General features: G+C 38.0%; 1 long non-coding RNA gene across 1 annotated transcript in view; it reads right to left on the bottom strand.

Moving 5' to 3' along the window:
• LOC148977625 (uncharacterized) overlaps positions 1–3,441 on the bottom strand; it is a 117,299-nt gene extending 113,858 nt beyond the window's left edge. Inside the window, exon 1 of the long non-coding RNA XR_016169428.1 lies at positions 3,220–3,441. This is a non-coding gene — a long non-coding RNA (uncharacterized LOC148977625). The remainder of the gene's footprint in view (positions 1–3,219) is intronic.
• Positions 3,442–12,934: the final 9,493 nt, after the last annotated feature.

Genomic DNA, 12,934 nt, shown 5'->3' with positions numbered 1-12,934 from the left:
ACCTAATTAGATTTTCTGTGTGTTGTTTCACACAATCTGGACTGGCATAATGTCAATTTTTTTTTATTTTTGTATCTATACAGTGCCCACTTTTTCAGCAGCGCTTTTTCCCCATGGGGATTTCAAAAAAGACTTTGTTAAAGCCTTGTAAGCCATGAACCAAACCAACCAGCTATGAGGAGAATCACATTACAAACTTTGATTTGAAAATCTGACAAAAACACAAAGGTACAAAACTGTGTACTTAACGGCTTTAGTGAGTGAGGGAAAGAACTACAATTCCATGAAGCACTGCAAACAGCAACGAACCAGTTTGAAATGATTCGAGCTTTGTGACATGGTGCATTATCCTGCTGGAAGTAGCCATCAGAGGATGAGTACATGTTGGCCATAAAGGGATGGACATGGTCAGAAGCAATGCTCAGGTAGGCCGTGGCATTTAAACGATGCCCAATTGGCACTAAGGGGCCTAAAGTGTGCCAAGAAAACATCCCACACACCATTATACCACCACCACCAGCCTGCACAGTGGTAACAAGGCATGATGGATCCATGTTCTCATTTTGTTTACACCAAACCATCTGAAAGTCTCAACAGAAATCGAGACTCATCAGACCAAGCAACATTTTTCCAGTCTTCAACTGTCCAATTTTGGTGAGCTCTTGCAAATTGTCGCCTCTTTTTCCTATTTGTAGTGGAAATGAGTTGTAAATGCATTGAAGCAACTGCCATGTGATTGGTTGATTATTAGATTGCATTAATGAGAAATTGAACCGGTGTTCCTAATAACCGTTTAGGTGAGTGTATTTGGCAACAATTAGGCTGCAATTATTGAAAACAAAAAAAACTGTTTGTTTTGGCAGGGGGTTAGTGGTCTTGCTCGTACAACAGAGTAGATTTGTAAATCAATCACACAATGACATTTCCTGTCGGGAGGTTTTCCTTCTCTAACCTGTCAGTTTCACAGAAGTGCTCATGTGTCATTGGACGGTTGAAGAAAGAACATGCATCCCACTTAACAACGGCGTCTGACATGTGAAGACTCACATCGAACTTTACACTTCTGCAGATAAGAGATTTTCTCTTTTCGCAGCTCTTACAGCTGACTTGCATCATCTCATCTCAACCGCTCATGGTGTTTCTAATTGTTTAAAAGAAATCATTTATGACCGGCGGCATTATTGGCTTTTCAGGTCTTAGCACAGAAATCAATACGAAAACCCTTTACCATCAATACAACAAACAATGCACTCACAGCACACAAGACCTCTGGGTTATATTGCCAACGAAGTATGAGACTATACCGTCCAACAATAGAAAATGCAATACCGTTTATACGGCAGAAGATACACTATATGGTTAAAAGTAGCCATTATATTTACTGAATTTCAAGCAAAAACATCAGATTTTTTATAAGATAAGATACCATTACTCATGTGATATATGGTTTTGGTCAAAATGCCCAAACCATTCCCAACTGTTGTAAATATACTGCAAGCCAATGCTATTACAGCATGTCAAAACTCTATTATTGGTGCTGAATATAACACAGTAAAAATGCCTGTACTGGAATAAAGCTGGTGTGTAAAATCCTCTTCTGAGATAGCATCTACTGCGTGAAATTACCCATCCAGTAGGAAAAAAGTGATCTCACTACAATACGAGGGTCCTGATGTGATTTAACCCAGTGTAACACTGACACCTCTCATGTAATTTAGTCAGAGTTTGGTTAGGTAACATCTTATTCACACTTAAGTAGATAATGGAAACAGACGGTAATGTTGTCTCCTGAAATTGGAATCAGCTTGAAATCATTTCTGACAGCCTGGCTTTTGTTGTGGAAAAAAAAAAGTTACCCAAATTACCCTTCACTTTAGGCCATCAGCATCCAGCAGGGCCGTGATTCACGGTTGCCGCTGAAAGAGCCGTTTATGCACGTAGGCTGAGGAAAATAGGCACACCGCTTTGTCACTGCAGATGTGCTGTTTTAACGGGAATCTGAGGCAAACCGCAGCTGCTTATTAAAGAAAAAGCCTCCATTGATCTACGGTGCACACCTGAAAGATTCAGACTAAATGAAAGCCCAAGTAAATGCCGTGACAATGCTCTTTGAACCAGCAGAAACGCACAAACAAACACACACCATCCAGCTAAACCTTGTTGTTCAGTAGAATGATCAAGAACAGCAGATCTGATGCATGTAATGATCTTTTTGAATGCTCAAAGTTATAAAAAGATGACTGCAAGCATTGTTAGTGGTGTTTGATGATGAGCCAAACATCATTGTAACGATTGATCACAACTAGAGGTAGAAAATACAGTTTTATATGAGATTGCCCAAGTTTAGTTTTAAACGGAGTGAGATGCAGCTACGTTTAAATAAATGGTAATGCTTATCAAATGGATAAAACACAACTGTAAAGTTTGACAAGCATCGACGAGCATCAAATCAAGAATTTAGTCAGAATATTAGGTGTAACCATAGATATTGGTGTAACTGCATATTGAGCTTGACATATTTACATAGCCTACAATTACAATCAAGACAATGTTTTGAATTAAAATGTGTAGAGATTTACGTAGTCATTTTGTGTGTTTTATCATGTTTGCAGTGGCTTGTTTACATGCAAACAGCAAGTTAGTAAACTCGATCAGAAAGAAAAACGTTCATGTAAACAGCTCAAATGAGGAAAATGATCCAGTTGTACTCTAATGACATCCAGGTTAAATAAGCTACCATGCACTATGAATCTTATGACTTTAATAAGCATACAAAAATAGTCTTTATCAATAAAGTGTATTGCTACACTACACTCTCATCCATATGGCAGATGGGATGCATGATGATGATAATAATATGGTTGCTCACGATTTAATTTCAGGGTACAGCTCATAATTCCTGTCTTTTAATTGCCAACATGATATTTAAATTTATATATGAAATTCTAGGATACCATGATAAATAACTACTAATTAAATATCGTTGCACATAATCAGTGTATATATAATTACCTTAACTTAAACGAGGTTTAAAGAATACCAATCCAACACACAATATCCATGCTAACTTGTAACGTTATAGGTAGCCTATAGGCCCTATAACAACTTATCTTTCAAGCAACAACAGGTTCCCAATAGTTTAAAGACCAAATTGCTAATAGTAAGAGTAAATCTGGGGTGTTTAAGCTAGACATACACAAAGTAAACAATTCAACTTACCTTAAAGTAGAAGGCGTCGCGTGTGAGCATTGAACCTCGATCACCAACCAAGTTGAACTCCATTCAGTTGGGCATTATTTTAAGAATATCTGAATTGTCCAAATTGATTCTAACCGTGTGTTTTTTCTATTAAACTAATAGCTAATCACTGAAGCTGTTCACTGGATGCTTCACTCTGTAACGCGGCTAAAAAAAATAGTATTCACCGTGTTTACGTCTTGTACGCTGCCATTCACGACAATGCGGAACTCTTCGAGGCCTCGAGCTCAAATAAACTCTGGCCATTTCGCTTTCTTGGACACGTAAAGTAAAGAAACCCTTTTGGGTGTTGGGTAAATTTTCAGAGCTCATTTTCAAGTGGCAGTGAACAGAAGTGAAACTTTGACTGGACAATCTTGAGCTCAACAGACATGTCTGGGATGCTGCAAAAAATAGGCTATATAATTAGAAACCTTACGCTAGAGATTAAATCTATTTTTTTTTTAAATTATTTTTATGATTAATTATACAGCTCTAGACCTAAACAATCAACAACAAAAAAATGCTATGCCGATAGCCAGAAAGTAAAATACAATTTTGATAGGCCTATTACTGTGATGTAAATTATTTTTATTCAGACAAATTATATGAAATTCATAAATTTCAGCTGCTACCTTATATCCCCCAATAATATGCAACCTAAGATGATATTCAAATATAGATATGGCATTCAAATGCATATGTAATACAATGATGATTGGGAGCCTGATGTCATATTTGATAATAAACATGATGATGTTTATGCACAATCATGTCTCCTAATATCTTGAAATTTTACATTTAATACTTAATAACAAAAATCATTAAAGATTTTACAGCAAAAAGACAAATACTAGACAAATATTACACGAGTGCTTACTAAACGTACAATCTCAGGCAACAAAAGGCATGTTGATTGTGTGCCACTTTCCTGCAAAGTTTTGATCATGCTGGTTAGAGAATTTAAAGGCCTTTCTCTGTTTTTGTGTGTAGATTTGTGTATAAGAAATAGGCATTAAAGGGTTAAAAATGGCTCACTTCTCTTCCTAAAGCAAAATTTCTGGTCTCAGAGGGCTGGTTGCTAGCTATCTGAATACCCACAGTAGTAGCAATCGAAGGGGATGGTTTTGCTTAATGCCATACTTAATGATGTGAGCGATAAGCAGTTCTCCTCATCTCTCACACAGGCACCGTGACGTCTCTGAGTTTAGAAACCAGTGTCCCCCGGAGAGACATATGTGGAACAGCGTCACTTAACGGCCTGCTGTGGCTCTCCCGTAAGAAAATCCAAGTTCAGCGTGTCACACTATCAGTTATCTTAATGAGAAGCAACCAAGTTTCAATTCACACTGCAGGCCAACCTCATTCATCCCACGTTTATTTGCATAAAGAATAGAGAACAGGGAGAAATTAGTTCACATGTGCTGAGTCAAATCCTCATGCTGTCACCCCTCTCCCTATTCTCTCCTTGACAGTCATAAATACAGTATAAGTGTGATGGCAGCCAGGGTGAGATGGAGGTCGCATTCCTGAATCGGATGGTTTGTCTCCAGGGAATTTGTGCATCTTACGTGCTGTTTATATCAGCTTTCAAATACAAGTGCTTTGTTGTGCACTGACAGATGTGAGCACTCCTGAGGCTATAAGACTATATCCTCTGAGACCTGTGAACCTTTCAGTTCTTCCTGGGTTCGTTAATATTCATGCTGTCATGTGACTGGACACTCAGGGATCAACATCAGCATGGCACAATTCATATTTATGAGCTTATAATTGTGTTCTTCTGCTCCCCCTCAGCCAATCAGACAGGGCTTGGGCTGACATGCTGCTCTCTGATTGGCTGTTTCGACCATTTCGATTGTGACTATACTTCATAAAGTCCTAGCAAAATTTCAGCTTCTGGAGTTGTAAATGTGATGATGAAGTTATCTGTCATATAGGGAACTTAAAATTCAGCTATTCTAGACATTTATTAAAGAATGAATTTAAGATTTATTACTATAAAATAATTTCGGCCAAACCCCAACCAAACTGGGAAATGTGCCCATGATTGAGTGAAACTAGTATTGTGTTCATTCATTGCTTATTTTTTATTCAGATGTTTCAATATTTTCCACATGATCAGTTATAGATGTGTGGTGACATTATTTGCAGGATATTGAAATGCAGTGGTGAATTTGAGATAGGAGCACAGGCAGGGTGACCGGGTGTCCTGCGGGACCGAAGACCCCTCCGAGACTCAGGGAAAGAGTTTGGTGTCTGAGGGGAGACAGTATCCCGAGGGAGAAGCACAGAGAAGCGTTTCCTTGGAAACAGGAGGAGTTTTCCAGGGTTCAGGAAGAATATGTTGGCCATTGTGCGGTGGACTTGAGATCGGTGGTCACATCTTCACAAAATTTAGGGCTAAAATTGAGATTTGAAATGCATATCCCTTACAAAAAAGAAGTTTATTCAAGTGTGCCATTAGTATACTTCTTTTAAACTAAAAATAAGAAAGTATCTTTCAATTTATTTTTCCTGTACTTCTCAGAAATATACTTCAAATTACACTTACTTGACTTATACTGAGAGAAAAGCAAGTATATTTGTCCTGTTCTTGTACTCAATCTTTTGATCCAGAAATACTTAAAAGTATAATTAAGTATTCAAAGTATACTTGTATAAGTATTACAGTAAAAAAGTAAACTACTAGTATACCCATAAATTCACTTGCAGTACACATGAGATACATAATTATGAACTAGTTGTGCACTTACTGTACACTTAAACATATACTTTTATGTACTAAAAGTGGGCCAATTTAGTCCCAAGCGGTATTAAAATAGTACACTAGTACATAGTGACATTAGTATAATGTATACTTAAAAATATACTTGAACATTACTTAAGTATACTACATAAAATGAACTTGAAATATTTTTTCGTAAGGGATAAAATGTCCATCCACTTGGTTTGCACAGTTTTAACATAAAACAGTAAACTAAACGTGATGCGTATTTGTTAGTCATGCATAAATGAATCAGGAAAGGACAGGCAAGATTTCTGTAATAGTAAAACAAACAGGTGTATGCATGTTTGTATATATATCATCAATAACTCCAATTTTGTTCTCTCATAAGTAATTGAATATTGTTGGTTCCACAGCTATAGCCATATATTAACCATGTTCAAACTTTTAGACAACGGACAGCTGATCCTAAGCCATTTGATGTTGACATGAGTATTTAAAGGGATACGTCACCTCTGGAAAGATGAATGTGTATTTAAAATGGGTCATTTATGTAGAAGAAATGTTAAATCATTTTGAATTTGGAGCTTTCTAGACTGAGAAAAGCCAGAAAATGTATTTTTGGCTTATATGAAAGACAACAACTCCCAGAATGCACTTGCTTCACTGGCCTAGGAGGCCACGCCTACCGGTAACAGAGCGCAGTCGTTAAACAACAAGTCTAGGCTACTAGTGAGTCTCCGTGATGAAAATGTGAAAATTTTTGCGTCATCAGAGGATTTTTTTTCCAGACAAAAAATACATACATCTCTCGTCTCAGGGGGATATGAGGGTGGAAAGCATGATATTTCGAAAATACTACAGGTTTTCTACTAATACAAAATTACGAATTTTCTACTCCCTTTAAATAAAACCAGTTAATAAAATATGCATTTTTCTATTTAAATGCAAAATTATTACGTTACTTGCGTTTCATTTTAAATGATTGCATGACTGACAAATATCAAATATGCATCACATGTTTAATAGTTCATGTTAAAACTGTGCAATCCAAATGCATGTAAGTTTTACATGTATATAAATCTTTAATTTGTGCATGAAACTATGATGAACATGTGCTCACCATTCTCTGTAAACACGAATTAGTTGCACGATGCTGACATCTCCGGCGGCTCGCCACCACATCCTAAAAATGGATTAATTGATGTCCATGGGAGACCTTTTAAGAGAGGGAGAGCTGACAAGTGCGTGTAGAAAAATACGATAATCGGATTTTTTTGTGTTATAATTAAATGATTAAAAGCAGTCTGTGGGCCTGGCTGCTGTAAAAAGGGCCCCTGACAGCGTGTTCTGTGAAACGTGTGATGTTTATCTCTGGAGGGAGGCAGTGAAAGGGTTTGATTGTGCCATCACACTGTGCTGAAGAACACAGAGCTCTGTGTGGGTGAGACGGGCCCTGATCTTACACACTTTTCCCCCGTGATTTTCTCAATCGTAGGAAGAGCGCGAGAGCGAAAGGTTTTTCAAGCTGTCTGTTCCATTTGCTACTGCGTTCCTGTCTCTCATACCCCACAATCCACCCACCTTTCCCGGCGTCTCCTGTCACTCATCGCTGACAGATCAGCCGTGACCTGCGAGTCTGAATACGGAGCAAAATGACAAGCTCAAATTCACATGTAGCTGGTAATTGTTATCCAGCTCACTGGTTCCTTTTTGGCACAACCATTCGGGGAGACATTACGAATGGATGACTTTAATTGTTTTATATCTGGATCAGTTAAACACGTCGGACCCCATCCGCAGGTTCATTATGTCATCTCTTAGCTTTAGCGTACATTAGAATAAGTGTGACCGCCTGTTGCATGAGAGATAATGGAGTTGACGCAAAGAGACTGGAAGCTGGAAGAAGACTGGTTTTCTGTGTTTCGCCACAGTCGTTCGCTTATCGAGCGCGTTATCCGAATGTCTGCACCCGGTGAGCGCCAATCTCAGTCAGCAATGAAAGAGGCAAATCTCTATATAGTTCTTTGAGCTGCTCCCGCTAGGTAACCATTTCCATTTCTGCAACAGCTGGAAGAGCAGATTTCTGCCGGAGCCCCTCTCTAACACGGCTATACACTCTAAAAAATGCTGGGTTGTTTCAACCCAAATTTGGGTCAAATATGGACAAACCCAAATGTTGGGTTAAAAATGGCATTAAAAATGTCAACTGGGTTGTTTCAACCCAAATTTGGGCCAAATATGGACAAACCCAAATGTTGGGTTAAAAATGGCATTAAAAATGTCAACTGGGTTGTTTCAACCCAAATTTGGGCCAAATATGGACAAACCCAAATGTTGGGTTAAAAATGTAATTAAAAATGTTAACTGGGTTGTTTCAGCCCAAATTTGGATCAAATATGGACAAACCCAAATGTTGGGTTAAAATATCATTAAAAATGTTAACCCAACTTCAACTTTCACCTTCAACGGTACATTTTTAACCCAATATTTGTTTTTTTTTTGGGTAAAATATGGACAAACCCAAATGTTGGGTTAAAAATATGAAAAATGTTAACCCATCTTCAACTTTCACCTTCATTGGTACATTTTTAATGACATTTTTAACCCAACATTTGGGTTTTTTGGGTCAAATATGGACAAACCCAAATGTTGGGTTAAAAATATCATTAAAAATGTTAACCCAACTTCAACTTTCACATTCAACGGTCCATTTTTAACCCAACATTTGGATTTTTTTGGGTCAAATATGGACAAACTCAAATGTTGGGTTAAAAATATCATTAAAAATGTTAACCCAACTTCAACTTTCACCTTCAACGGTACATTTTTAATGGCATTTTTAACCCAACATTTGTTTTTTTGGGTCAAATATGGACAAACCCAAATGTTGGGTTAAAAATATCATTAAAAATGTTAACCCAACTTCAACGGTACATTTTTAATGACATTTTTAATCCAACATTTGGGTTTGTCCATTTTCGACCCAAATTTGGGTTGAAACGACAGCATTTTTTTAGAGTGCATGAATTTATTCTTGGACGGTTGGATCATTGGGCGGATGAGTTGACTGCCTGGGTCCTGATTTTGATTAAAGCAATTGGACTCTTCAAAATGTTAAATTGGTCATTTTTATTCACCCTCATTTTGTTCCAAACCTTTATGATATATTTCTGTGAATGTTCTTGCGTAAAAGCACCATAAAGGTTCCAAGCCATAGCTTTGTGTGAGGACTGTGATGTTGCTTCAACTTTTTAAACTGGAAGTTTAAAAAAAATATATCATAAAAAACCCATTGATCTGTGGTCATTAACATCTCAATCAATGGTTAACATCTCATAAAATGTTTTAGAGTTTCATTAGGCTATGTGTTTACAAAAATGGCACATTGATGCATTAGATTTGATATTACAGTCTAAAAAAGCTGAACCCAAATTTGGGTCAAATATGGACAAGGTTAAAAATGTAATTAAAACATTCACAGCTGAAAGTGAAAGTTAAAGTTGTGTTAAAATTTTAAATGACATTTTAACCCAACATTTGGGTTTGTCCATATTTTACCCAAATTTGGGTTAAAACACTTTTTTTTAGTGTATGGATGCCAAAATGCAGCAAAGACTAATGCAATGTTCTGCAAACAAACTAAAAGACTTCAAAATGATGCAAATGAGCACCAAGCAGAAGAGAATAGAGGATTTTTACTGCACTGTGTGCAGCAGATTTCCGGTATACAGGTTGGCTTGATGAATAATTGACTAAATGAAGTCTCGGTACATGTGAGAAGGTGAGAAATGCATGCACAAGACCTAAAGAGAGCTGGCTAAACAGGATGTTAAACATGATAGCTGACATAAGCCTCAGAGCTGACACATGTGACACATGCAAAAAAAATGTGGTGATGGCTTTACAGTGTCCTTGATAATTCTGTCAGTGTTTACTCACTCAAAAGTTATGAAAAGCTCTATAAAACAGAGATTAAAAACAAAACACCTCTATTGACCTCTTATATCTATGTAAGACTGTATCTGTGTGTGACCTTAGCGCTAATCATGTCTTTTGTGGTTTGTTTTTCATCTGCATATTTTTTTGAACAGCGTACGAGGCCTTCATGGTCTACACGTGCGGCACATTATTCCTGATACATCCGCTTGATTTGCATTTAAAGCAGTTCTTTTCACATGCTTCTCTTGAACGGGCCCAGAATGTTTAAAGTATACGTCCTAATATCAGAAATATGAGGACATGCATTGTTAACTAAAAGCTCACTGAGTAGGACACAAGCCCAAAGCTCTTAACCGTCCTCAATATCCAATGAAGAAACGGGTCTATTACTTTCTTTCCAGTAGTGACATTTACTATGTATCAAATGCGGGCCCTCATTCACTGCCTCCCCTACAGAGCAAATCCATTTCCTCCTATGATTAATTTCATTGTTGTCGGAGATATTATTATTCTCCTATTCTGCTCAGCCTGGGTCCAGGGATTGGCCTTGATTTGTAATTCTGCTTGGGTTTGGCTGTTGTCGCCTGAGCTTTGCGGTAATAAGATTCCAGGCACTTTTTCTCCCGTCAGAACCCAAAACATCATTCCAAAGCCGGGTTATTATGGCAACACAATGCCCCACCGGATAGCGGGTCACAGCGGATTAATGCACAATAATGACGGAGGAAAATTAGAACATATCAAACCGGGAACATTACGGTCCAAAGCACACAGGTAATCATCATTTACAGCAATTAGGATCGAGCCATTTCTGCTAAATAATAGTCTGTGAGTTTGATTCACTCATGGGTGAACACCCTTGGATTTACATAATAGTCTCATCAAAAGGGTTATCCCATAATTATTGTTTTATTTGATGATTACCTTGTAAAATAATTGTGCTGATTTCATGTACTTTGGTGTTTTTAAAATGTCCAACCGATACTTTACTTGTTGCTCCTCGTGCAGCTTCCATTCACCAAACATGGTCTATTCCTTCAAACTATTCAAACTACACCTGTTGGACAACAATCATTTTAGTAAAACATATTCTTGTTTTAAAGTGCCCCATTATGGTTTTTCTAATATCCCCGTTCATGTAGTGTGTAATAGAGCTGTTAGTGAATGTAAAGTTTAATATCAAAGTGCAGATAAACGGAGTTATTGTCTCCTAAACTGCCTGAAACAAGTCAGTAATTCCAGCCTACATAGATTTGTGACTAATTTGCATAATGCTCTTCATTGGCTGAACAGCGTCTCTTAGCCCCGCCCTCAATCGCTGTAGTGTATCTGAGACTGGAAGAGTTTGTGTTGTTCATTTCGAGCAAATCCACTTTGATGAGACTGATACTGTAAAACACACATCATTACTGTTCGTATCACTGTGATCAAGAGCTGTGATTCAGATGTGATAATGAGCATTTGGTTATGAGACTGGGTAGTCTGACCAATCAGAGCAGAGCAGCTCTCAGAGAGGCGGGGTTTAGACAGACTGAATCCTTCATCAAACTGTCAATATGTGAGAAAAGTGTTTTTTGAAAATTACAGGAGACATTCAAAACAAAACTAGGAGCCTTTAAAGGGGTCATGAACTGGCTTTTTAAATTTGATTATATGATGTTCGCTTGGTTTTTGCATTCAAAAACATCAAAATGAATAAGTAATAGGCTATTTTGTACCCCAGTTTTAAGCCTAGCTGACAAACGCTGGGTTTTTATGGACGTCTCGCACTGAAGACTTGGTAGTAAACGCCCACTGCTGTGATTGGATAACAGTTTTGCATATTATAATGAATTTGAATGAATAAAAAATTGTTTTGAAAACGTCCAATGTTGTAAAATGGCAACCGGAGTGATTCGCCCACACATGTTCGACCCAGAGTCCGTGTGTTGCACAATTCCTGTCAGATCCAATATAGACGGCACAGCACCATCGCTCTGCAAATCCAGTCTTGTTTACAAAACAATCCTCAGTGAACAGATGACGATGTTTTACCTCATCAGCTGAACGTCATTAAAAATAAAGTTTATCCATGCAGTCCTATTGGAATCCAGAGGAAGCTTATGCAGCGACTGTCTTCTTCCACAATATTGTGTATCGCTCGGTATCTGGATCCGGTTTGTCATCACGAGGTAGGGATCTATGTTATTTAGCTATGCGTGTAATGTGCGAGTCGGTGGGCGGGGCTAAACCGGCCGTGTTAAAGTAGGCGTTGATCTTCTTCTGCGGGGGTGGGGTTTTATCCTCTTTGACGTCATCGTTCCCCGAGTCGTTTGCTGAGCCTGGTGTCAATAAAAGCCTCTATTGGACTAACAAGGACGTTTTCAGTTCTGAAACTTACAGGATATTCGTATAATATGATGACCTCTTAGAAGTCAAAAGCTCAAGGAAAATGTGATTTCTCAGTTCATCACCCCTTTAAAATACAAAGCAGGACATTTTGGAGTTTAAAGAAAATGTCCAAAATATGCTTTACATTCATTTTTGTCCTCCGGCTCCTGCAGAGGTGCAGTAATCATCGGTCCAGTCCGGCTGATGGATGGTTCTTCCTGAAGATTGGACTGATAAGTGCAGTGGCGTCTGGCTGTCATACTGTGGCTGAAGCTTGTTAGGGCTCAGACCTGAGAGGTCTAAACGCTCCCACTTTCAATTTCCTGCTCCAGTGACCCCTGCTTTCTTCTCTGGGGGTGTGTGAGTGCATCAGACCATCCACCATCTGCTTACTGCTACATATAGATTTACTATTTACGGAATACTGCACACTATACGCTGCCTAGTATTTCGTTCTTTTAAACGGTACGTGAAATATATTTCATGATATAAATGATCTAAACGGACATGAGTTGTGTCTATCATCTGGGAAATTAAAACCGTTGCGTAGGGAGTGATTGTCTTATTAAAGACAGAGACATGCAAATACTTTAAAGGAGTAGTTCAGTACTTTTGCTGATAATTTACTCACCCCCATGTCATCCAAGATGTCCATGT

The sequence above is a fragment of the Pimephales promelas genome, chromosome 8 (genome assembly GCF_988280905.1).
Source record: "Pimephales promelas chromosome 8, fPimPro1.hap1.1, whole genome shotgun sequence".
Classification (NCBI taxonomy): domain Eukaryota; kingdom Metazoa; phylum Chordata; class Actinopteri; order Cypriniformes; family Leuciscidae; genus Pimephales; species Pimephales promelas.
Note: the sequence above shows the minus strand (reverse complement) of the source record. Positions and strands in the feature narration are given on the sequence as shown.